At 46.8% G+C, this 23,036-nt stretch overlaps 1 protein-coding gene across 1 annotated transcript in view; it reads left to right on the forward strand.

Moving 5' to 3' along the window:
• Positions 1-23,036, forward strand: part of SYN3 (synapsin III) — a 445,616-nt gene that overhangs the window by 327,893 nt on the left and 94,687 nt on the right. The gene's annotated exons all lie outside the window — the stretch shown is intronic.

Genomic DNA, 23,036 nt, shown 5'->3' on the forward strand with positions numbered 1-23,036 from the left:
TTTTTTCAGAGCAGATTTTTTATTGTTATGTTAATCACCATACATTACATCATTAGTTCTTGATGTAGTGTTCCATGATTCATTGTTTGTGCATAACACCCAGTGCTCCACGCAGAGTGTGCCCTCTTTAATACCCATCACCAGGCTAACCCATCCCCCACCCCCCTCCCCTCTAGAACCCTCAGTTTGTTTTTCAGAGTCCGTCGTCTCTCATGGTTCGTCTCCCCCTCCGACTTACTCCCCTTCAATCTTCCCCTCCTGCTATCTTCTGTACTTCTGAAACAAATAATGCAACATATGTTAAGAAAAAAGAAAAAAAAAGATAAAGAGGTGGTTTTGGACAGAAAGCTTCTTTAAAGCAGGCACCTTATCTTCATCTTCTCTATGTCTCTCACAGCTTCTACCAGAAGATCAGGAAAGTAGCAAGTGCTCAGCACATGGATGTTAGATGTAATCAGTCAATGTAAACAATCAGCCAGAATGATAGCAAGGGCTCTCTCTGCCTTGTACCAGTGTGTCTTGGGTGTAGCACAGAAAGATACAATGATTTGCCCAAGGTCACACAGCTAGTTTCAGAGCTGGGACTGGTGGGTGTGTCACCTGACTTGTCACTATGGTTGCCTGGCAGGGTCAGCCCACGCTTCCATGAGGAACAAAGCAAAGCAGCATATCTGTCTAGAGCAGGCACGTGTCTGGAGTTATACTCTGTGGAAGAGCTTTCCAGTGAGAATTTCTGAAGTATCTTCACAAGGACTCTAATACTGGCCTGTGCTTCAAAATAAGGAATCTAGGGGCGCCTGGGTGGCTCAGTTGGTTAAGCGACTGCCTTCGGCTCAGGTCATGATCCTGGAGTCCCAGGATCGAGTCCCGCATCGGGCTCCCTGCTCAGCAGGGAGTCTGCTTCTCCCTCTTCCCTCTCGTGCTCTGTGTCTCTCATTCTCTCTTTAGCAAATAAATAAATAAAATCTTAAAAAAAAAAAAATAAGGAATCTAGCTAGTGTGCTGAATATAGAGGTAAAGGATATCTGGCAATCCAAGGAACATAGAACGAGCTGAAATGCAGTCGCTGGACACAGAGAATGTGATGCAGAAGGTGCCACAGCCATATCATAGGGTCCACGTGGGACCCTTGTTTCCCAGGAGAACTCATGAAATAACATAACCCATGTCCTGATGGTGTATGAACTTGAGCTTCAGAGTGGGCAATGGTTATCCAGATGGAAAGAGCAGCCTGACCCACGTATAAGAACAAAGGGTCTGGCTATTTCCCCAACACCCCCCAATGACCTCATTTTCTCCAGTTCACCCTCTGCCCTACACCACACTGATTTTTCTAACAATACCCTGCTTAGACCATCCGTGGCCCCCCATTGCCAATAGGATGGAATCCAAAACCTTTGGCTTCCTTTCTCATCTGGCTCACTCCACCTCTCTAGCCACATGTTTCATCCCTTAACACCTAGCCCTTCACAACTTGACACACTGCTTGCCTGTCTTGAGTGGGTTCCAGGCCTAGACTCACCACTCGTTACCACTGAGACCTTAAGGAAATCACTTAACTCTCCATGCCCCCATTTCCTCATCTGCAGAAAAGGAGATCCAAGTAGCATCTACCAGACTGGGCCATTGTGAGAATCGATTGAGCTCTGCATGTGAAGCCTCTAAACAGTGCCTAGCACATGTATGTTGTCAATATGTGTTAGGGATAGTTACTCTCAGTATCACTAAATCCACCGTGCTTCCTCACACTCTCATCCCTTTGCACATTCTATTCCCTATGCCTGAAAAGTCCTTCCCTACCTTCTCCTTCAGATGGACCACAGCTCATCCTTCAAGAACCAGCTCAATGTGCCCTTTTTAGCCACAGATGAAGTTAATTGCACCCTCATCTTTGTATACACCCTACTGCAGGTTCATCAGAAATCCCATTAACACCCTGAAACTCCCCATCAGTCACATGGGGTAATGGCATCTATGGATAATGACACCTCATGGATCAAATGGGTAACTCCACAGTTGTCCTACAGGCTGGGCAAATTACAAAGCCCTTGACAAGCATGAGAGATGTGTATTTTTGTAATTTGAGAAGGAATGTCAGCTGCCCTGCTTCTGACCTGCCAGGGCAGGGCCAGCCCGTCCTTCACTGTGGTGACCCAGCCTCCAGCGGTGCCCCCTCCCTCTCATACACACTAGCTCCCTCTGCAGCCCTGCTCACCCACGCTTGTTTCCCGGGCGCTGGCAACTCCTAGCCCACCCGTCCAGGGAAGGCAGGCACTGGCTGTTAGGACAAGAAGTCAGCTCCTCACCCACCTCCTTTGCCCAGTTTCCCCCAGACTCTGGGAGCCACCCTGGCTGCCCTTGTCTCCCCAGGGAGGCTCTGCCTTAACTTTATTTTTTGTTTGTTTGTTTGTTTTTCTTTTTCTTTTTTAATTTTATTATGTTCTGCCTTAACTTTAAAAAGTAAATGTTACTGTTTACCATAAAATGGAAAGGTCCCATCCTGGCTCCCCACTCATTCTCCCTTGCTCCTCCCTCCTCCCCCACAGCTTGTTTTAATGTGCTCCAAGCCATCTCAGGACCTTTAACAAGCCTTCCTTCATGCACTCATCAAGCATTGTGTGAAGCACTTACTCTCTGCAAGGCATTGTGGGAGATTTCAGCGATGAAGAAGATGCAAACCCTGGGCTAGGGGGAAGGGAGGGGGCGGCAAACGTCTCAACACACGGTGCTCAATGCCAGCACCGTGTCAGATACTTAGGTTCCTCCCCTGAATTTGCACCCCTTGGGGTAGGTTTTGTTACATAATCCACACTTCACTCAGACATAGCTGAGATTAGGGAATTTACCTGAAGTGGCACCAGTACTCACTGGCAGAGATAAAATTTAAAACCTGAATCATTTCCCTAAACCATACCTTCCTATAGTAAGAGAGATGCAGGTAATACATGGCTAAGGGGGATCCAGAGCCCAGGGATAAGCATCCTGAAGGCAGTGTCAGGTCAGATATCATCTTTGTCAACTGCTGTCACAGACGCCCAAGATCGCTGTATTTCTCCCATATTCTTTAGCCCCAAACTTGCTGGAGAGAACTACAGATCTGCCTATCATTTGAGTTATATGAGGTCTCCCTGTTCCCTAAACCAGACACCAGGGGACTGGGTGGCACCAAGAATACTAGCAAAAACTTACAAAGAATGCATTACACATGAGAGTTTCACCTAGATGTTTTCTGTGCGCTCAGTACGACAACCCAATGAAGTTTGTGCTATTATTATCATCGTCATTTTAGTGATAAAGAAACAGGTACAAGAGAGTGAAGAAACTGGCCTAAGATTACACAGCTAGAAGTGGCTGAGCTGGGATGTGAGCCCGGAGAGTCAGGCTTTGGAGTTTGTGCTCTTAGTGACTTCACTGTGCTGCCTCTTAATGGTTTAAAATGCAAATACTCTATGGATGGGGCACTCATGTGGTGGACACTGTGCCAGATGCTGGAGATACAGTGGCAAACGATGATGCGTGGTCCCTGCCCTCGCGCAGCCCAACTTCTCAAGGGGGAATCAGCTAGCTATAAACCGGCAACTTCAATATAGTTCAGCCAGTGCCCTGGAGGCCAACAGGTGCAAGGTTAGGAGTGGGCTCCCGATGCTGCCTGAGTTAGAATGTCTGTCCCTCCACTTTCCAGCGGTGTGATCTTGGGCGTGTTAACAAACGTCTCTGTGCCTCTGTAATGTCAGTATCTATACGTCAGGACATCGCTCTGGGAAGGATTAAATGAGATAATATGGAGAAGTAGTTACCCTAGTACAACATACTACTTAGGTTTGATTCCTGATTCTATCACTTCCTAGCTATGTGACCTTGAGCGTATTACTTCTCTGTGCCCCAGCTTCCTCCTCTATAGAGTGGGAATGATAGTATCTACCTCATAGGGTCATCATCAGAATAGAATGGGTTAATGTAAACCATGTAATCTGTGAGTACTCATTATAAAACAACTGTCATTAACAGTTGAATCTGTCCTCCCAGATATCACCAAGCGTTACCACTAAATCCACTGTGCTTCCTCATGCTTACATCTCTTTGCACATGCTGTTCCCTATACCTGGAATGCCCACCCCTACCTTCTCTCTCAGATGACAACAGCTCATTCTTCAAGGTCCAGCTCAATGTCCCCTTCTGCTGCCTCTCACAGCCCCTGCAGGGGAAGTTAATTATCTCACCTTTGCACAGGTCCCTGGTTTCCCCCCACCCTCCCTCGTGCCAGGCAAACACATGGGGCTAAATGCTGAGGAGTCTGTGACACTTCTTTCCTACCTCCACATTGAATCGTGTTGCCCGAGATCATAGGAGACCGTTAGTGGACTCTAAAGTTTAGTACTGAACTTAAAAATCAGATGTCATATGAGGGAGTTGTCAGACAAGGATTTGGTTGGAAGTAGGGTCCCAATATTTTTGTCTTCTTACCTTCTTTTTTACTTTTCTTACCTTGTTTTTTTTTGTTGTTGTTTTGTTTTGTTTTGTTGGTTTTTGGTTTTTATTTTAAGGAAAGAGGGAGAAAATGTACGGGGCTGGGAAAAAGCAGTGGCGGGAAGGCAACTTGATAACTGATGATTTTCTGAGGGCTTCAGCCTGAAGGAAGCCAACAGCTGCAACATATTGGTTACATGGAAATCATTAAGTCATTCTGGGAAGGAATGACAAATGTGTGCGCCTGTGTATATATGGTAGACATGTGTTTACATATGGAGCGAGGCACCCACAGAGGGAATTGCTTCAATGCCGCCTCCAGACCAAGAGAAGGAAAGAGAGATTCAACTAAAGCCCCATTGCAGGAGAAGATTCTGAAAATCAAATTCGTGTTTAACATGAAGCTTGAGCTAAAACTTAGGGGGAAATCATCTCTTCCTTGACATCTAGTCGGAGAGGGACTCCCTTTAGCAAGAGGCGGCGTGGTCGGGGGTAGCACCAGCCGGGACAGGGTGTGAGGAGCCCTCGGTTGTGCCGTCTCTGTCACTAACTAGGATGTGATCCTGAGGAAATCCTGAGGACTTCTCCCCCACTTTGGGTCTCAGTTTCTCAAATGTAAAGTGAGGGGGTTGACAAGATGGTCTCTGACATCACTTCCTGCTCTGACATTCTGTCAGTGTGCAGTAAATCCTTGTAGCATAAATTCCGAGACTGGGCTACTGCTCTTAGAATGGAGCTGCTTGTGCCCCCGCCCCCATCCTCGCCCAAAAAATTGTTTCCTTTAGTAAAACCGGATTTTTGTATAAATCTCATTTGCCTGGTTGCATATATCCATTTGCATTCACAATCATGTCATGCCCCAAAACTAACTCCCCAGGGTATGAGACAATTAAAGATAAACAATTAGTTACTTCCAGCAAAGGTGCTCACTCCCCAGACCTGGGTGCACAGAAGGATGGAAGCACATCATGGTTCCTGGGACAAAGAACTAGCTTCTCCAGGCTTGGCCTCTGAACTAGTAACACATGGACCAGAGGCACCTGAACCCACATGAGGTCTGTCCCTGGGCCATGGAGAAATCTGGCTGTCCATGCTACTTTAAATGCGTGTGTTGGGGTGAGGACCCCAGGAAGGGGAGACCAGGAACTAGCTGTTGGTCAGACCCAATCTGATTGGGTCTTGACCCTCAAGGTAGATACCGTTTTCATCTCTGTCTTCAAGTAACTGGCAGAGGCTGGACCCAAACCAGTTCATCTACATTCCAATAAGTAGACTCTTAATCATAACACTCCAATGCAGGATCTCTCAACCTCAGCATCATTAATATTGTAGACTAAGTAACTCCTTATTGTGGGGGTGTTATGGACTCAATGTTTGTGTCTCCCCAAAATTCATATGTTGAAACCCTAACCTCCAATGTGATGGTATTTGGACATGGTATTTGGGCTTCATGAGATAATTAGGTTTAGTTAGGTGAGGAGGCTGGGACCTTCGAGATTGGATTAGTGCCCTTAAAAGAGGAGGAAAAGAGAGATTTCTCTCTGTTCACATTCACACACCTGGGAAAGGCGCATATGGGCACACAGCAAGAAGGCAGCTCTCTACAAACCAGGGAAGAAGACTCTCACCAGGAACCGAATCTGCCAGCACCTTGATCTTGGACTTCCCAGACTGCAGAACTGTGAGAAATAATTGTCTTATCACCTAAACCACCTAGTCTGTGGTATTTTGTTATAGCAGCTCCAGCTGACCAAGACAGGGGACTGTCCTTTGCATTGTAGAATGTTTAGAAACATCCCTGGCCTCTACCCATTAAATGCCAGTATCAATCTCTCTAGTTGTGACAACTAAAAATATATCTGGATATTGCTAAATGTCTTCTGAAGGGGAAAATTGTCTCCAGGCGAGAATCACTGTTCTAATGTCAGCCCACGGGAGGAGGAGAAAATGGCAGCCACAAGGCCCATACAACACCATACTCAAATTCAAGTCTAAGGAATGAGTCCAGAGATATAGTTGGGTGTGCCATCAGTAGCAGTTAGGAAAGCATGGAGCAGGTCAGAAACATGGCAAGCAGGTCCATAATTTCAGATATGAACAAACTACAATATTCAGAGCACCTCTTTGTGATGAGATGTTAAGAATGTCTGAGTTGATGGGGCACCTGGCTGGCCCAGCTGGTAGAGTATGCAGCTCTTGATCTTGGGGTCCTGAGTTCAAGCCCTACATTGGGCATAAAGCCTCCTTAAACAGACACACACAAAGAATGGCTGAGTTGGCATACATCTGAGCAGGCACTGTTGACCCTTAGTTCAAAGTCTTTTCATTCATTCATTCACTCAAGAACCATGTGTGAAAGGCCTGCTCAGTTCCAAACACTGAGCTGGCCCTGGGAAGCCAAGATAAATGAGGAGTGCCCTCCAGGAGTGTGCATTCTGTAGAGAGAGAAAGGAATGTTAATAATGGCATTGGTAATAACAACCTTACCCAGATGTCAGATGGAGATCTCCTGATCCTTTAGGATCTAAGAGAAATTCCTTGGCCTCCCTTGGATTTTTGCTAATCCCTGGTGGGCTTATCTTCTCCAGTACACAGTCTTTGGGGCACGGGCATCCCCCACGCCATCATCCCACAGCAGTCAATCGCAACATCAAGTTCAGCTGCTTCTCCCACTCTCACCACAAACAACAATCTCTTCCACTAGGGATGGTGTATTTAGTAAGTGCACTGGCGACCGTAATTGGGTCCCAGGAAGGGGTCTCATCTCATGACACAGAGTCTTCCCTGCCCTCCCATCTTCATCCTCAACTCTCTCCCAGTTCACCAAATCTCCAAAATCTCATTTTCCTGTGCAGGGCATTCCCTGTCACCCATGAGACCTTGGCTCTAGCTGACACCAGGCCCTTAGGAGGTTCGCTGTCTGTCCCAACCACTCACCAAAGTATTTTCCTCACAAAAACTCCCCCCTCCAAAAAGAACTATGGAAGCAGCTATTAGAAGGTAATAAATAAATTCATACCAGTGTAGTAAGACTTGGTACTAATAATAATATTTTGGGAGCTTTCCCTAATGTTAGGCAATAAGCTAAGTGCCTGATGTGCATTATTTCATTTAATAATAGAATAGGATCATTACAATGCTGTGCAGTAAACACCAGCAGAGTAATTCAGACCATACTCTCTAGCGTTCAAATCTCAGTCTCTTAATAGCTGTATGAGGTTGGGTTTTACACTTCACTGCCCTGTGCCTTTTCCTCCTTCATTTGTAAAATGGGGGTAATAGGAATATCTCCTATTCCTATTAGGGTTGTGGCAGAGATTGAGAGAGTAAACAAAGGTGTAAAGTGCTGAGAACATTGTCTGGCACTTAGTACTCGCTCAGTAAATGTTGGCTGTTACTTAATCACTGAAGGATTAATAGAGGGATTTGGGATTGAGTCTGCTTATGACAGGGACAGATCTCAGAGCAGGGGAACAGGGGAAGAGTTCTAAAGGATGAGCGAGTTTGCCCCCAGGAACATCTGATGCCCTGCATTTTATGAAATCAACCCCTGCTGGTCGTGCCTTCTCAACCTTGTCAGCTTTCCCTCTTGGCTTTCCCCATCAATTTCTCATTCCCACAAGGCTCAGTGAGACACTTGGGAAAATATTTTCCAAAATAAATTTCAGTCATCATTTGACCCAAACCACCCGATTCTGTGACCCAGCCCTGTCTACCAATGTTACCACCCTGTCCCTATTTAGACTGAGGTTTTATAACCGCCCAGCCCTTTGCCAGGGCTTCCCTGTCCTGCCCCCTCCTGTCTGAGTCATCCTGTGATGTCACGGTCCTAGATTTATGATGTTGGCCAATGTGGTCTCAGGGATGACTATAGACTGGACGGCCTTAGGCCCAGCTGTGAAACCAGTCTCGTTGGTGTTGCACCTCCCATCACCCCATTCTTCCATGATGTAGTGGAAAGCTCACGTTCTGGGAGTCTTGGTTACCTCTAAGCTCTGCTCTTGCCCCTTCTTGACCGTGGACCATGAGGGCTTTCTCCAAGTCCGTTTCCTTGGGTTTCTCCAAGTCTTAGTACACACAGATGTTTGAGGACCAAATTCAACAGCTAAGAAAAAGCACCTGTGCAGGTGCATAGTAGGAGTCATCAGCATCTGTCAACACAACTATTGTGCATGAAAAGCCACCCCAAAACCGGAAAAACTGCCATTGGAAGGGAATTAGCTGATGCAGACTGGGCCTTGCGGGGCTTGGCTCTGTATGGACTAGCGAAGTGGCCGGGCGGTCCTCAGCAGGGCAAGTGTGGAGGAACAGGAGGGCCCCACCGAAGCACACAAGCACATGTTACCCTACTGTTTGCCTCCTGCCTGCTAGTATTCCGTTGGCCAATGCAAGTCATGTGGCCATGCCCAAAATTAAGGGCAGGGAATGTATACGCCTCCTTGGAGGAAACTCCAAGGCACCTGGCAAAAAGGTGGGATACAGAGAGGGGTGAAGAATTAGTAACTGATGCCCTCACTGACAATACATGGTCAGGACATACTTGTTTTCCTTACTTCCAACTGCCCCCCGCCGCCACACCCAGGGCCTCTTGGTTTCACTTCAGGCTCATCCAGATTCACTTCAAGGGGGCGAAAGAGGTAAAGGGGACTGAGCAGTAGAGACATGTAGTTATAAAATAAATAAGTCATGGAGATGAAAAGTGCAGCACGGGAAATATAGTCAATAAGATTGTAGTAATGTTACATGGTGACCACACTTACTGTGGTAGCTGTTGTGTAAGGCATAGAATTGTTGAATCACTATGTTGCACATCTGAAACTAATGTAACATTGTATGTCAACTATATTTCAATAAAAAAAAGAAGGTTTAAAAAAATTCACTGTGAGGAAAGAATGTAAAATTCACAAGCTCATCCTATAAGTGACCAGTAAAGGTTGGATAGCACCTCAGTATTCAAAGGGTACTTTTCTAACAACAATCATAATTGTTCACCTTAGTATTTGCTGTGCAGTGGGCTCTGTGTTCAGCTTCTACTCTGTGTGCATTATGTCATTTAATCCTTACAGCAACCCCATGAGGTAGTACATTCTCATTTTTTGTTCTTTTTCTTTTTTTATTTATTTAAAATCAGTTAATTAACACATAGTGTTATGATTAGTTTCAGAGGGAGAGCTTAGTGATTCATCAGTTGCATATAACACCCAGTACTCATTACATCAAGCGCCCTCCTTTTCTTTTCTTTTTTTTTAAGATTTTACTTATTCATTTGAGACACAGAGATACAGAGAGAGAGAGAGCATGAGCAGGGGGAGAGGCAGAGGGAGAGGGAGCCTGATGTGGGGCTTGATCCCAGGACCCTGGGATCATGACCTGAGCTGAAGGCAGACATTTAACCATCTGAGCCACCCAGGTGTCCCTCAAGTGCCCTCCTTAATGCCCATCACCCAGTTGCCCCATTCTCATTTTATAGCTAAAGAAACCAAAGCTTTGAGAAGTTAATCAACCTTCCCAAGGTCATACCCCCAAAGAGGGCCTTACAAAGTCAGGTCTCAAGTGCATATACATTGCACCAATGCTGTGTTCTTCCCCTTATACCCTTGAGGGCAGAGTTCTGACTGGGGACAAAACTGGGTGTCCCCAGACTTCAGTCGTCACTCACAACCTGTACAATTTTTACCATATTCATGAACTATCTATAACTGTAATTCTATAATTATTAATTATTCTTTAAATTCGATCCATTTTAACTTAAATGTATTTTAAAAGAAACTCTATGACTACCATAAATGGAAAACCAATGTCTCCTTCCATAAACAAAATAAAGTAACCACAGAAAGGTTTACAAAAACAAAGAAACATTATGAAATTCATACTAGAGACCCTTGTCTGCTGTGAGCTCCAAGAGCAAGTTAGATGTTGGCAGGTGTGGGGATAAAGAGCCCCGAGCTGAGACTCTCCTTGATGGAATCTGAAGGCAGGACAGTCACTTTGAAAGAGAGTAACCTTCTCATGATGTACTCCAGTCTATTAGGTGTTACATCTAAGCATCACCAGTATCCTTGCAGGGACCACTAGGAACTCCAGTCCAGCCTCCTATGCCTGACACTTCAGAGGAGGAGCCCTCAGCAAGTTCAGAAAAAGACCACCAAGAGACTTTCTTGGAGATGCTTTGATCCCTTTCCTTCTGACCTTGGGTTTGGTCTCCATAGAGCTGGAGAAGGGGCATCTTGATGGTGTCTTCCAAAGGCAAAGCCTGGTTTCCTCATGACATAGAGAATGAATAAGGGGAAGAGAGAAAACCCAGACAGGCAAAACAGGTGACCAGACCAGCCGCGGGCGTGTGGCGGTCACAGGGATATACATACCCGAGCTGATTCAAGTCTGCTTGGTTGCCCAGCCACACTGGGCAGGGGCTTCTGGGGATTTAGACTTGTCTTTTACCCTGTTGGCTTCTTACTGTCTGTGCAGAACTGCTCACCAAAAATCCCTCCCGGAAGCCCAGCAGGTCTCCACTCACACAACGTGATCCCCCTGAAATACCCACCATTAGCCTATCTCCTCAAATCGAACCACAAAGGGAAAGGGACACATATGTTATGTGCTGTGCCTGTATTCCTGCAATATCCACCTCTGTCCTTCCCACCATATCTTTGTTTCTCAGACTCTGCCCACAAAGGCAGTCCCATCAGAAGTGCCTCCACCCTTCACTCCAACCTGGGAAAACCTCACCCGGACTTTGCAGAGCCGGTGGACACCTTGAGAAGGTCTCCCTGCATCTGGAACACTGCACTGGTACCCTCCTGGAGCACCTCATATAATACATTCTGCTCTGTCTTTATTCATCCATTATCCCGGAAACATCTAGTGCAGAGACCTACTCACGACATGTTTAAAACTCAGATGTAAACCTTTATTACAACTGCCAACACCAAGCAAGCATGTGAGTAGGAATGTCAGTCCACCACCATCCCAGAATAAACCAGATGTAAGAAATGGAACTGGATTTTTCTAGGGTTCAACTGATTTTCTATTTCAAGCACTGGCATGGACAAAACCCAGTTAATTTGGGGTTCCCTCCCCTTCTCCTAGAGTTGTGCCCAAGTTTGGGAGCTTCAGTTAATTCCCAATACCTTGGAACTACTGCAATAGTCAGTGTCAGTGTCATTGGTCCAACTGGTATCCACTGGGACATCCATCACCTGTGGTCCTGAGTGGATGGTCTACCCAGGTTGAATCCAATCAATTCCATTCCTGTGGTCCCTTTCTGGTCCTTCTGCTGCTTCTGTGTCCCTCTGGGATGCACAGGAATCTCTGCTCTTCTTAGACCTCTCATTAGGCACAGAAAGTTCTGCTGGAGGCTCCATCCACCTAGACATTTCATGCAACCCTTTTTTTCTCTAGAGCCTCGCTGCCTCCCCAATGATGTGGTTCTGCCAGAAAAGAGTATACAGGTCCCCTCTGCACCTGAATCCCACAAAACTTCCTTGAGATTTGCCACCTGCCCCCCAGGGCCCACACTCTGGAAGCAGGTTAGAGATTCCCTCCCCACAAAAATATCCACATTTATGGTTTTACCTCCTCATCTCCCCCTTTCTCCCAGACAGGGGAATTCTTGTTCTCCTCTCAGAGGTGAGAGGCTTTGCTCTCCCATATCTAGGACCTGCTATGCCAAGAGGGGTTTGGGTTTTCCTGAGGACTTAGGCTTTGAAACTCAAAAGCCAGGAGACGCTTCCTTTCTTCTCTTTTTTTTACTGTCATGTCCCTTTCCTGAGGCAGTGACCACAGAACAGCCAAATACCTCAAATCAGAGAGGGTCTCAAGAGAAAAAGGACAAACCAGAGCCAAAAAAAAAAAAAAAATCACCAGTTAATTTTTCAGAAACATTATCCAACCTCACAAACATTAAACAAACATGAAAGTACGTTACTTTTAGAGCAAATGGTTAAAGCAGCCAAGTTTAAGATACAAGGAGGTATTTTTCTGCTGTTCTACACCTTTTGCTCTATCCTTTTTTAAAGATTTTATTTATTTATTAGAGAGAGAGAGAGAGAGAGAGAGAGCATGAGTGGGGAGAGGGGCAGAGGGAGAGAGAGAAGCAGGGCGGGAAGCCCAAGGGCGGGGATCGATCCCAGGACGCCGAGATCATGACCTGAGCCAAAGTCAGATGTTTAATCGACTGAGCCACCCAGGTGCCCCTCTTTGCTCTCTTTTAACTATTTTGGCGTTAGGAAGCATACTGGGTCCTTTGTATGTGACTTTAACTTCTGAGAAAAATGTTCCAGAGGAAAGAGTGTCACTGTTAAAACACCCCTTTTTACCTCTGAGCCCTCTCCCAGTTCTGCTCCATCTGTATGTTCTTAGAACTGGAAACCTCTTGCCCACTCCACCTTGCCATCCTCCTGCCCCTAATGGTTTCACACCCTGACATGGGAAATCATTCTCAAGAAGAGAGCTGAGGGGCGCCTGGGTGCCTCAGTCAGTTAAGCATTTGCCTTCAACTCAGGTCATGATCTCGGGGTCCTGGGATGGAGCCCCACATACTCAGTGGGGAGTCTGCTGCTCCCTCTCCCCTGGCGCTCCCCCCACTCATGCTCTCTCTTTCTCAAATAAATAAATAAAATATATGTAAAAAAAAAAAGAATCAAGCTGCAGTCTGAGTTGTGAGGCGCAGAGGTATAGAGGCTCAGTGATTCCGGAGACTTGAACCAAGATCTCCCCTACTGCCTCCACTTTTGGAGAACAACAAGAAAGAGAAGTCCTCGAGGCTTCGAGCCCCCTTGCAGCCTCCCCAAGAATGGAAGGAGGGAGGAGGCCAGAGGTGGAGAGGGGCTATTCCGAAGGGGATTTCTTCACTTCCTGGCAGGCTCCAGGACACAAACGTGTTTGTTTAGGCGAGAAAGGAATGTCATTGATTGCTCCGGGGTGGTGGTGAGGGGAAAACAAAAATAATCTGCCCTGCAGTTCACGCTACTTCCTGTGCATGTGTCTGTGTATGTCTGTTTGCAGGCCTAGCCAGCTCCCTGCTTGTTTGGGCTGGCAAGGATTCATTTGGGAGCGTTACATGGAAGCAGGGCCTGCTGCAAAGGCACCCCCAGGGCACCCAACACTCACCTGGCAGGACAGCTGCCACCTGGCACCCAGAAGAAGAATCTTTATTCTTAGTTATAGCTTCTCGGAGTGGAGGAGGTGCCTCTCTCCCCTCCTCCCCCCTCCTGTCAGCATCGGGCCCTGTGTGTATGGCCTCACGTGACTCTCTCTTTATGTCTCGTCTCCGCAGTAAACTGTGGGCTCCCTAAAGGGTGGCAGTTCAGTCAAATTCCCCCTCGGTATCCGGTTTGGGCACAGAGTAGGTTCTGGCACACAGTAGGTGCTCAATATATGTTTGAGGACCTGAACTCTGTCTCCCACCTCCCTCCCTTTCTTTCCTCCCACCGTCTGTCTTATCTCTTTCCTTAATCACATTCTCTCAGTTAATGCTCTGAACAATCCTATAAGGTCAGTACTGTTATCCCCATTTTACAAATGAGAAGGCTAAGCTCAAGGTCAACTTCACGCAGCTAGTAAACTGTTGTAGCTTTGGAAACGCTTGGATTTGAACATGGACCCTTCTGATTTCTTCAGCTAGAGCTCTCTGCCTCAGTCCCTCCTCTCATCTCCAGTTGTCCTCCTTTTATGAGCCTGCTCTGCCTACCCACACATACATCTCTAATTCCCCTCCTAAATATGCTTACACACCTTGACAGTTGATTTCAAGGACACACTGGGCCTCCAATCTCTGGGAGGAGATTAGGTGCCACGAAGAAAGTGTGAGCATAAGCTTCATGCAGCTTTCTACTCAAATATCACCCCCTCAAAGAAGATTTCCCTGTTCCTTCTTTTTAAGCTCATCTTGTAAAATGTAAATTGCATGCATATTTGATCATGCCCATAATGGATCTGCATAGTAATACAAATATAATTTTTAAATAGATAAACACAAATAACGTCATATGTTGAGATGCATCTGCAAATTGTTTTCATTGGGCATCTGATCAAAAAAGCTCAAGATGGGACACTGACCATGTTCCAGGAGCCTCACAGCACCCTTCTGGAAGAGGGAAGGAATGCTTAACCAGTAGCACAGTGAGAAGATTTCCAGAGGAAATGTACTGGGAATGGGGGCTCCCACTTTTGGAAGCCAAAGAGGATCAGTCTGCACCCCTATGAATCCAGCACTGCTTAATTTGGGAAACCAGAAAAGAGTTCCTCAAACAGTGGGGTCCCCCCAGCCTCCCTCAGAGGGCACTTGTTTGGCTCTTCTCCTAACAACTTTATTAAGATATCCTTCGCATACCGTGCGCCTTCATTGGTTTAAAGCGCGCGAGTCAGTGGCTTTTAGGATATTCACAGATCTGTGCAGCCATCACCACCTTCACCTTAGAAAGGTTTCCTCCGCTTAAGAAGAAACCTCATAGCCATGAAAGGGTCGCTGCACACTCCCTCCCTCCCTCCCCCACTGCCCAGCCCTAAGCAGCCGCTAGTCAGCTGTCTCCGTAGATTTGCCGATTCTGGACAGTTCCTATAAATGGAATCAGACAATATGTGGCCTCATATGCTTGGCTTTTTTTTCCACTTATAATCTTTTCAAGGTTCATCCATGTTGTAGCAGGTGTCAGAACTTCATTCCTTTTCAGGGTGGAATAATCTTCCTTTGTGTGGACATACAACATTTTGTTTGTCCATTTGTCAGTTAATGGACAAAATGTAGGCTCTGTCCACCTTTGGGCTAATATGAATAACGGTGCTGTGAACACTTGCATACAGCTTTTTGTATGGACATATATTTTTATTTCTTATTTCTTACTTATTCTTATTTCTTCAGCTACCCAGGAGGGGAATTGCTGGGTTAAGCGTACTTGTTTAAAATGCACATTCTTGGGCCTCCAGAACCTCTGTATCGGACCCTGAGAAGAGCCCAGAGTGCACAGTTTCACACGCTCCCCAGGAATCTCAAAGTGCACTAGAGCTTCAGAACCAGTAAACACAAGAGCCCCACTACTCAGGCCGCAAGGCAGAAGGCCACTTGCCCTGCCTGACGGCCATAGTTTAATCACCACTCACCGACATTTGTGCGTGACTTATTTCCACTTTTCTCTTATATGATGATGCCATGAAACCACATTGAATCCTCACAGCTGGTCTGAGAGACCGGTATGATTGCCCCCAAAATGCCCTAAAGAGACGGACGAGCCAACGCCCAGGTGCACCCAGCTGCAAGCGGCAGGGCAAACCAGGGCTTCCTGACTCAAAGCCCTGCGCTTATCCATAATACCTCTTCTGACTCTGTTTTCTCAATCAAGGATGAACCCATGTGCTCTGACAAGTACTGAGTTTATTTATGGAGACTGAGGGGCCAGGGTCTGGAGTCCTACCTGCTTAACCTCTTCCCAATCCCAACAGAGGCTCCCGAAATCCTTTAATGGAACCCCTGGTGCTCTGAGGAACACAGTTTGAAAACCACTGGTCTAGGACTTCTAAGTCATCCTTCAGGGAGGTTTTAATCTAATGAGATAACCATTTCATTAATTCACCAAACATTTCTAAATAGCTGCCTTGTGCCAGGCTCTGTAGTAGATTCTGGGCACATCAAAAAAAAAAAAAAAATGTTCCCAAGGGGCTTATAGTCAAGCAGCGGGGGGCCAAGTAACAATGTAAGTGATAAATTTGTGATACCAGAAATTCATACCTGGGAGTACGGGCAGAGGAGGCAGCTAACGTGGGCCTGGGGATAAGAGGGAAGGCTTCCTGGAAGAGGTGAGGCCTGAACTAAAACCTGAAGACGCAAGGGTCCTTCACCAGGCAGAACAGTGCTCCGATTTCCTGGATGTCCTTATTTCAAATATTTGGCCTTGCTGTCTACAGATATGCCCTGATTTGGGTTGATAAAATAAAGTCAGTGGGGTGATGCAGTATCAGCTATGAATAAATATCTTCCTCTTATCAGAGTCACTAGGAATTCTGATCCATTTGTTTCAGCCAACATCTATGGACCCTCCAAATGTATGCCAAATACAGTACCAGATTCTGAGGATAAAAATAAAGAAGATGGAAGATAGAAAATAGATAGGTGGATGGATGGATGGATGGATGGATGGATGGATGGATGGATGGATGGTTGATAAATAAGGAGCAGAGTTGAGAACATGTGAGTGCTCCCTCTCAACACCATTTCTGCCCAAAGTGTAGCATAAAGGTGGGCAGAGGTTCGATGGCAGCACAGAGGGGCCATGGAACCCAACATGGGCAAATCATGGAGGGCTTCCTGGGGAGGAGGCAATGCCTGGGGGCAGTCCTGAACAATGGAGGAGGCAATGCCTGGGGGCAGTCCTGAAAGATGAGTAGAAGTTCCCTGAGGAAGAGGGTAAAAGGAGAACAGGCAAGCAACAGCATGAGCAGCTGTGAAACCCACTGGGGTAAAGAAATTGCCAACACTTGACTTGAAGGCTGCCTGAATTTAACAAGGGAGTGAAGTGGTCAGATCTGTATTCCAGAGCCTAGCTAAAAATACCTCTACACCCTGGTCCATGATGAACAGTGGAGCCACTATTTTTACTCAGTTCCATAGCGTGCAGCAGGAGATGCTGAGAATCATGAATTTATTTGGATAACCATGCTCCGGTGGAGGTGGGGTGTGTAGCGTAATGATTAAGAATATAGATTCTGGCACTAGACTGCCCACCTAGATCGGAATCCTGGCGCCGCTATTTATCAGTTTTGTGACCTCAGGCAAGTTACTTAACCTCTCTGTGCCTTGATTTCCTTATCTGTGAGATAAGGGATTGTATTGGTCCTACTTGGTACGGTGATTGTGAGCATTTCAGAAGTAATTACCTATAGAGTGCTCCGGAACCTCGCTTTATAAGCTTTCAGTAAGCTAGCAAGTATTACTTCCATTCTTATCTCTTACAACTTTCCTTCCAGAATTACATTCAGCAACGTCAGTTCCCTCCCAAGCTGCCTTTTCCTCTCCTTCCACCACAGGTGTCCAAACCTGCTGTTCTCACAATCCCACCAAAGGCCTTGCCCAGCCCAGGGGACCCCCCCTCTTTTCTTAATGCCTAAGCACTTGGGACCAGCCTTCCTCTCGAGGTCACTTCATCCAGTACTGCCTTATCGTTCCACAGAGAGATCAGGGCCTTGGGGGACAGTGAAAATGGCCTGGCCTTGGTTTCAGAAACTGTGGGATAGAAACCACAGGCTCTGCCACTTACTAACTGAGCCAAAAACAGAGATAATGAAATCATACCAGCTTGATGGAGTCGATAGGTGTATTAAATCAGAAAACAAATATGAAGGGGCGGTCTGGCGGGCCCAGTCGGTAGAATGTGACTCGTGATCTCAGAGTTGTAACTTCGAAGAAGCCCCACACTGGGTGTAGAGATTACTTAAAAATAAAATCTTTTTTAAAAAAAGAGAAAATGAACATGAAGGGCTTTGTACAAATAGTAGACAATACATTAGAGATCACCGTGGGCCTGATGCTAAATGCTTCACGCCGTCGCATCCATGAAGGCTCAGCAGGGCTGTGTGCTATTTCTGCTCCCATTTCACAGACAAAGCAACAGAGGTACGGAGCGGAAGAAGTAATTTGCCTGAAGTCATACGCCTGTACAGAGTTGCTGGAATAGAACCAGAGGGTTGTAGCCTCACAGCAACACTCTTGACCACGTATAAACTGTTAAGTGCGGGCCAGGTGACAGGCTTTGTATTATTATCCATAACAACCCAGTGAACTAATGGAAGTGAGTGCCAAAGACATCCACCACAGTCCCTTACTCTTCTGCATTCCATAAATAGAAAATGAGATTAAGAAAACACAGTGAAGCAGTGATTGCCTTGGCCTTTTGGTTTATTTCTCTATCAGTAATATAATCAACCCTTGAGCCAAACTGAGAAATAAATAGGAAGAAGGTTAAGGAGGGGTTTTGCCAGATAGCTGTTGAAGGGCTTGAGAAGGCTTCGGCCCCAACACTGAGCTTCCTGCCCCAAGCCCCTGAGCAGAGGACTGCACATTCACAGTCATAAAATCCAAGAGCAGGAAGGAACTTTGGAGATCATGTGACCCTTCCCTGATCACAGATAAAAAAGCTAAGGCCTGGAAGGGAAGGTATCTCGCCCAAGGTCACAGTGTTTATTTCCTACTAATTTAGGATTTACCAAATACTGCACGCTCACAAACACAGTCGCATTTACGGATGAGACCCCGAGACTCTAAAAAAGGAAGTCATTTGCCCGAGGTCACATGGCTGCACAATGTCAGATCTCGGATTCCAGATGCCCAGGCCAGTGCTCCAGCCACCCTGGCACACCACTCGAGGTGGGGGAAAGAGCGCCAGAGCCCCATGTCCAAGTTGCAATTTCCGATCTCTTCTTAACACCAAGCTGTTGCCTCCAGGGTCCTGAGAGATCACCACTCCTTACTCCTACAACATCCCAGAAGCCAGTGTGGGAACACCCAGGCTCCACGATGTGCCTCGTGATATGGGAGCACTCCCACTCACATACCCCCATGCTCCTGCATTGTGCAATGAACGCCCCATCCAAGTGATGCTGTAATACCTTTATCTGCCCAGGGCAGCCCCCTTCTGCCAATCTGTAACGTCTCTCTGGCACCTGGTGAACCAACAGAAGGGGCAACATGATCCTGGCCCTTCACTATCTGACTTGTTTTTGTAAGAAGTAAAAATAAGAGCCAAAAACAAATTCCTCACTTTCTAGACTATTCATTCCCTGCCTTTGGTGGCATAAAAAGGGCTCTGGCTTGGGCAAAGCAGACTTTAGAGTGGAGGGGCTGGAGTCTGATTGCTCTGGGTTCAAATATTACATCACCTTTTGTTGCTGTGTGACCTTAGGCAAGTCACTTACCCTTTCTGGGCCTCAGAGTCTTCATCAGTAAAACAAAAATCTTAACAGTGCCCACCTCATTGGGTGGTGGGAAGATTAAATGAGATAATGAATATAATGATGCCTGGCACATAGTAGTTGTTCAATAAAAAGTGTAATTACTCCTGAACCTTAGGAAAGACATAGCACCTCTAAAAAGCCCATCTTTGAAAGCCTGGGTTTGTGTTAGGTGGTTTCCAATGGTCCTTCCTGCTCTAAGGATCTGTGACTTATTTGACTCCAGCTAGATTTTTTTTTTTTTTTTATTGCTTCTTTCTCACCTTTGGTGGTACGACCTATATTATTGGTGAGGTTTTTTGTTTTTTGTTTTTAAGATTTTATTTCTTTATTTGACAGAGAGAGACACAGCAAGAAAGGGAACACAAGCTGGGAGAGTGGGAGAGGGAGAAGCAGGCCTCCCACAGAGCAGGGAGCCCGATGTGGGGCTCAATCCCAGGACCCTGGGATCGTGACCTGAGCCGAAGGCAGACGCCTAACGACTGAGCGACCCAGGCGCCCCTCCAGCTAGATTTTAATTCTCTTCTCCTTGCCCCTGGAGGAACTTCAGGATCCCCCCTCTTAAGCCTGAAGCAGAGCTGTGCAGGAGATGTGCTCAGGTGACTTCAGGGCCCAGAAAGCTGAGGATTTCAAAATAGGTGCCAAAAATGACACCTCAAACATCGTCTGGCCTTTGAAGGCATCTTAAAATGCCCGTCCAGGTAGGGTTAGAGTTAGGGTTGGGATCAGTGCTGCTGTTGAATTCAGGGTCAAGTTTGGCCTTGAGAGTCTCGGCAGTGTGGTTTGCTAGACAGATCGGAATGTTTAGGTGAAACACACCTGTATCTGGCTTCAGACAGAAAGATAGGGGACACACCTGCTGCCCAGGAAGGAACCAGAACAAAGGGGTCTGATCTTTACCCAGGCAGCTGTAAAAACCTATTGAAGGGTTTTAAGCAAGAAAGGGTATTTGTTCTAAGAGGTAACTTTCTGGAGTGATCTGAATGCCCTATATCGTGATCAAGTGGTAGTCACAGAGCTGTGCACATGTGTAAACAGTTATGGAGCTACACTCTTCAGATATTTTCATTTTACTGTATGTAAACTATACAGCAACTTTTTAAAATTTTATTTTAATTCAAGTAATTAAATTGAGTGTATTGTTAGTTTCAGAGGTAGAGTTCAGTGATTCATCAGTTGCATATAACACCCAGTGCTCATTCCATCACGTGCTCTCTTTAATGCCCATCGCCCAGCCACCCCATCCCCCCTACCTGCGTTCCCTCCAGCAACCCTCAGTTTGTTTCCTAGAGTTAAGAGTCTCTCATCGTTTGTCATCAACAACAACAACAAGAAAAGTGTGCCCAGCTAGCAAGAGGCAAAGCCAAGACTCAAATCCACAAAGGGCCAGGATTAAGGGGAGGCAAGTGAGGCAGGATCATACAAATACAGGGCCAGATTCGGCTTTCATTTAAAATGCCAGTATTTTGTTCCTCAGGGATTGACTTGTACTGAATTTTATTTTTAAAACTACTACACTACGTATTTATTTTGACTCCTGAGTTGGGGGCACCCCCTTAACATTCTGTGTCTGAGGCAAGCGCCTCACTCTCCTTCCTCTAGTCCAGGCCCTGAGGATTCAGTCCTGGCCCCCTCCGGGCCGCGTGCTCTTAACCACCCCACACGTGGCCTCCGTGGCCCAGCCAGCCTCACCGTCACGGTGGTTCGAGGAGCTTTGAAGGAGAACCTACTCAGAGATACTTAGACTGAGGAGCTGGTCAAGAAGAAAGATTGCCACAGAGACTCCCAGGGAGTGACTCTAGCAAAATATACTGAAAAACACTTAGAAAGTGTTTAAATAAACCTGTGCATGACAGAAAAGATAGTGAGAGAAGGGGGAGCTGTTTGGGGCCAGGCTGGTGGGGGCAGGTTAGCTGCTCAGGGAAGAAGCGAACTGCCGCCAGCCAGTATCCCCCCCACACCACGGGGCCTGCTCAAGAAAGCCTGAGCGGGCTCTCCCCGGGATCCGACCCAGGCAGCTGCCTTTTCAGCCTCTTTCCTAGTTACAGTCGTAATCATCAACCACTCAACCCAAACCTTTTGAGGATAGTTTTTGTCTATGTTAAACAGGAGAGCAAATGCTCCTTTGCTTTGCACTGTGCTTTAGGGTTTGTAGAAGCTTCTGTACATGCTGCCTAGATGTCAGTGGGGCCTCTCTCCTCGCCTCTCTGAGATCTCGATCTCATTTTCTTAAACCTTTATCCGCGCCACCTCCCAGGAGATTTCCACCAATTCTTGGAAGACCAGGGTTGCCATTCACTGAGCCCAGGCCCTCCCTGGAACCCAAAGTGATTCCTGAGGATACTGGATTCCACCAACGATTTGGGGGGCATAATGGAAAGGGCTCACACCTGGGGACTTCAGCTTCCCTCTCCCAGGCCCCTCTCCCTCCACGGTTCTCCCTTTACCTTCCTAGATTTCCTGGCGAGCTCCAGATTCCCTTTCTAAGAGGCAGAGCGATGCCTCAGTCCCCGGGTGTGGGGAGCCGTCTTCGGCTCATTCCCTCCAGGGGGGCCCCACAGAGCTCCTGGGCCTCTCCTCAGGGAGAGAGGAGTCTCTGCCACCAGAGAAAGGCCCTCACTTTTCCATTTCAATTAGGGAAACTGAACATGCACCAAAGCAAACATTCCAAGGACAAGACAAGTTGTAGAAGGGAGAATCAGGCATCTCTCAGGTGGTAGATAGAGATTTGAGTGACTTTTCATTTTCTTCTCTCGTTTTGTTGTCAGAGGAATTATGGAGCCCACTCCTTAGGTCTTCTCTTCAACCTTCATTTCTCCAGCCCCTTTTGGGCTACAGTTGATCAGCACAATGAGAAATGTGCCTAAGTCCCCCAGGGCCGGGAGGGTGACCCTGCTGCTCCAACCAGCCCCAGATGCCTCCTCCTGAGGCCTCTCTCCCAGCCTAACTCCCCTGACTTCTCCTTATTCAGAAAGAGTTTACTTTGTGGAAGAAGAATTCAAACTTGTAAATTATATGAGGACATTAAGTGGAACATTCTAGAAACCCAAACACCACAGGGAAAGGGGGAAAGGCAAAAGGATTTGCTCCCTGCACCATGGAGCCTTTTAAAACTCTGTCTTGCCTGTCCACTCTCTCCAGAGGGCTGAGGCCCAAGGCCGAGTGGCAGCAAAGGGTGCTGGGGCAGGAGCTGTGGGTCTTCTCTAACGATACAGAGGTTCTCGAGGGGGCCACCTTGGGAAAATACTCCTCTGTGTTTGTACAGGGTGACCCTGGGGGGAAGAAGAGTTGAGTACATGTGTGTGTTCAGTCTGTGAATCTTTCTGTGAGAATGGCTATCTCGGAGTTTCCAAGGATGTCTCGGTGTGTCCATGTGTCCGGATGCCTTGGTGTGATGATGTGTATCGGGTGTGTGTCTCGGGCCTAGGGACCTCCACGTCTCTAGATAGACTTGTGTATGTTTTCGCCTGCCATCTGCCTGTGTGGCTGTCCCTATTTTGGAGGGTGGCGTCTCCACGTACAGAAGTCTCGGCTTCCGGGATGTCTGTGTCTCTGTGCCTGAGGGAGGTGTAAGTAAAGGGATGTGTGTGTGTGTGTGTGTGTGTGTGTGTGTGTGTGTGTGTGTGTGT

This window comes from Callorhinus ursinus, unplaced genomic scaffold (assembly GCF_003265705.2).
Source record: "Callorhinus ursinus isolate GAN/ISIS: 27379988/994484 unplaced genomic scaffold, GSC_fseal_2.0 scaffold14, whole genome shotgun sequence".
Taxonomy (NCBI): Eukaryota; Metazoa; Chordata; class Mammalia; order Carnivora; family Otariidae; genus Callorhinus; species Callorhinus ursinus.